This window comes from Phaseolus vulgaris, chromosome 5, assembly GCF_051622355.1.
Source record: "Phaseolus vulgaris cultivar YP4 chromosome 5, ASM5162235v1, whole genome shotgun sequence".
Lineage (NCBI taxonomy): Eukaryota > Viridiplantae > Streptophyta > Magnoliopsida > Fabales > Fabaceae > Phaseolus > Phaseolus vulgaris.
In genome coordinates, this window is record NC_143502.1 from 33,723,448 (window position 1) to 33,727,357 (window position 3,910).

General features: G+C 35.5%; 1 long non-coding RNA gene across 1 annotated transcript; it reads left to right on the forward strand.

Annotated features, from left to right (window-relative positions):
• The first annotated feature begins 3,206 nt into the window (after positions 1 to 3,206).
• On the forward strand, positions 3,207 to 3,910 carry LOC150027577 (uncharacterized). Its single transcript, XR_016520760.1, has 3 exons — positions 3,207 to 3,261; positions 3,346 to 3,449; positions 3,735 to 3,910. It is a non-coding gene; the product is annotated as an uncharacterized LOC150027577 (long non-coding RNA).

Below are 3,910 nucleotides of genomic sequence, written 5' to 3' on the forward strand. Positions count from 1 at the left end.
ACCAATTTGTTTACACACATGAAAGAGATGGTGAATGAGTAGTCTTCTTTTTTGTCTCTCGTGTAGTAGTGTGAATGCCTATCATTGTATATTAGCTCTCTTATAGGTTATGTTGTAAACATGTGCTTCAACAACATACGTGAAGCATGGTTTTTGGTTGAACTGTCTGGATATTTTTTTTATTTGGGTTGAGACACTTAAGTGCTTCATTTAATATTAATATATTTATTATTGCTAATAAAACATGCTAAATTTATCTACGATTTCAGATCTTGGATAATAATTCATGGATAATATTGTCAAAGGTTAGACACCCTTAGACTCAGAATGAACATGTTTAATAGATATAAAAACTATCTAATTCATTATAAAACTAAATCAGAATTCCTGAAAGTCAGCCACCTATAGACTCAGAATCAACACATACATAAACACATTTATTATAAATTAAATATTAAATAAAACACTAAACTCAAATGTTAGTTTTTAAGCTTTTGTGACTTGGAAGAAACCTTGAGAGGAGTCACCGAGGCACGTGCAGAGGTGCTCACGATAGTTGCGGGCAATAGAGGAGGTCCGCGACAGAGGTGTTCATTGAAGAGCGCGCGGATGAGATGTTCGATGGTGTGCGGAGATCGCGATTGGGAGTGCAGTAGGGTGTGGAGGTTGCGGCTGGGGCGAGGTTTTACGCAACTGAGGTTGAGTGCAGAGCGGAGGAGGTAAGGTCATGCGACAAGGGGCGGTGGTGAGGGTCAAATGTGGAGAGAGAGAGTTGTAAGTCAAAACATGAATAAACGTAAATTGAACACATACTATTTACGAAAATGATTATTTGACACCCCAAAAGTGCTTGCTCCAAATTACACCTGCTGACATGGATTAATTGATGATGTGGCATGGACAGTTTTGGTAATTTCGAAAAGAACAACGTGGCATGGGCAGTTTCTGTAATTGTGAAAAGGGAAACACTCCAATTTGAAAAGGGTTTCAATTTGAAAATTCCCGCAAGCATAGCATCGTAGAGAGAGAGAGAGAGACGAACGACAAAGGTGCGGAACGGTGGCGGCAGAGACGTACGTTGACGGCGAAGACGTTCTTGGACGGTGACGGTGGAGACGTACTTGGACGGTGACGGTGGAGACGTACTTGGACGGTGAAGACGGAGACATACTTGGACGGTGAAGACGAAGACGTACTTGGACGTGTGCGAGATAAGGGTCTTTATTTTGGTTTTTCTGGCATTTTTATTTTTAGGGTTTGATGTTTGTGATTTAGGGTTTTTCTGTATTACGTTTGTGATTTAGGGTTTTTGTAGATTTTGTTTTAGTTTTTTTGAAGAATAAGTTTACTTCATGTAAGTTGTTGTGTTAAGTAAATTTTTTTTCAGAATTATATGCTTTCTTTCTTAAATGCTTTTTTTTTTTTTTTCAGAATTATATGTGTTAAGTTGATTGCTCTCATTTGTAAGTGTATGTTGCCCTGTTTGATGAGCTGAAGACAAGTGCCAATTGATGCCACTTTTCTGATGATACTGCTTACTAATTGCTTGGATGTCTCAAAACCTTTTGTATTGGGATTTTTTTATTGGCTTGATTGCTCCCATTTGTAACTGTATGTTGCCCTGTTTGATGAGCTGAAGACAAGTGCCAATTGATGCCACTTTTCTGATGATACTGCTTACTAATTGCTTGGATGTCTCAAAACCTTTTGTATTGGGATTTTTTTATTGGCTTGATTGCTCCCATTTGTAAGTGTATGTTGCCCTGTTTGATGAGCTGAAGACAAGTGCCAAGTGACAATCTTTTACAAATAATTTCTTACTAGCGAGATTGATATAGAGATATGATTCCTCTTTGTATGGAGAAAACTTTATTAGAAGAAGTGTATATTGGTTTGGTTCTGAATGGGAAACATTCACACAAATTAATTTTTCTTAATTTGAAATCAACGAAGATTAAATAAAAAGGAAGATTTACCTCAAAGTTAGGATTATGATAGTCATTTTTGTGTGTTGTTTGCAAAGTCCTAAAGGGGGAATTGTTTGAGGTATCATATATATATATATAGGTTTATATTATTGTTTTAATTTTTTTAACACTGGGACTTCAACTGTGTCTATTTTACAATGTTCATATTTACCCTTATAGTGTAAGTGGGTGGGGTTTGGCATGATGTGGTGGTCATTATAACCCCTATAGTGTAAGTGGAGACCCATGTGTTAATAATTGGGGACCCATGAATAACTTTCTGCATGCTCATTCTCTTCAATTATTTTTTTGTATTCCTGAAACTGGAGCTGAATGTTGTGTGTAGTTTAGACATAGTTGGATGGTATGAATGTTAATTGGGTGGATTTTAACATGATGTGGTGGTCATTGGAACCCTTATAGTGTAAGTGGGGACCCATGTGTTAATAATTGGGGACTTATGAGTAACTTTTTGCATGGTGTTTCTCTTCAATTTTGTTTTTGGATTCCTGGAACTGGAGATGAATGTTGTTTGTAGTTTAGACATATTTGGATTATATGAATTTTAATTGGGTGGGTTTTAGCATGATGTGGTGGTCATTGGAACTCTTATAGTGTAAGTGGGGACCCATGTGTTAATAAGTGGGGACCCATGAATTAGTTTCTGCATGGTTATTGTCTTAAATTTTGTTTTTGGATTCTAGGAACTAGAACTGATTGTTGTGTGTAGTAGTTGTTCTATTTACTTGTAATATTTACTTAGTTGTGTTGAATGTGTTTGTAGGTTATGCTATTTCTAACCGACTTCTTAAATATGAATCAAATTGTTCATTTTGGAGTGGTGAATCGCTTTTCATTCAATCCGTTTTTTTGTGGTTAGTGTTGATTTAAATTGATTTTGATTTCTTTTAAGTTTTTGTTATTACTAATAATAGAGTTTAGGGTTGCATACTCGTGTAATTGAGGAGATGATCAACAATGGGGGACAAAATTCATGGTCCAGTTTGGATTACATGTCATTTTATGAGAATGCTTTATTCCCATATCAGGGAATATCTTATTGCGATTGTGTAAGTTAATATTATTGATGTTTTCTGTGAAATTTGTCGGTGTTTGTTAGAATGGTGATGTTGACAGTGACTTTAAACTTTGCAACGTTCTGTAGGTGTTTGTCCCAACCGTGTTCAAGGAGCACTGGTGGTTGTACGCACTCAATTGTCGAACAGGGCAATTGCATGTATTGGACTCCATTGGTCATTGAATTGAATATCGATTCAAGATTGATAAAGCAATGGTAAATACCTGGATGTTCTTGAATACTTATGAATATATTTGGTTTTGGATTTCTTTATCATTGTTGTTAAATTGCATGTTGTAGGTTGATCGTCTACAACACCTTTTTGAAATTCTTGACGAATTTTCTGGAAAGAGTGGTGCTCAAATTTCATTGGTAAAAGAAAATGTTCCCCTACAACCGAATAGGTTAGTATTGACAGTAATATTCATATTTATTTTGATTTGATATTTTCTCTAATTTGGTTTGGAGTTAATATTTGGATTTGTTCTTTAGGGTTAAATTTATTTTGGTTGTATGCAGTTATGACTGTGGTATTTTAGTTGTGAAATATATGAAGTTGTGGGATGGTTCACAGCACTTGGAAGGGAATACCTTTCCCAATTACACCACGGTAAGATTTATTTTGATTACTTAACACGTTTTATTTATAGTTTGGTCATTGCAAACTGATTCCATGATATGTTATTTAGAAGGAGCTCCTACGCTTTCGTCAAGAGATGCTATTTTCGTGGGTGTTGCATGAGTCTAACGTTCAACGAAAAGCCGTATTGACAGATTTGGAAGTAGATTGCCCTTGATTTTTATTGGACTTATTTTGAATGTAATTGTACACTTTCAATTGTAACAAAAAAAGTGTTAGTTATTA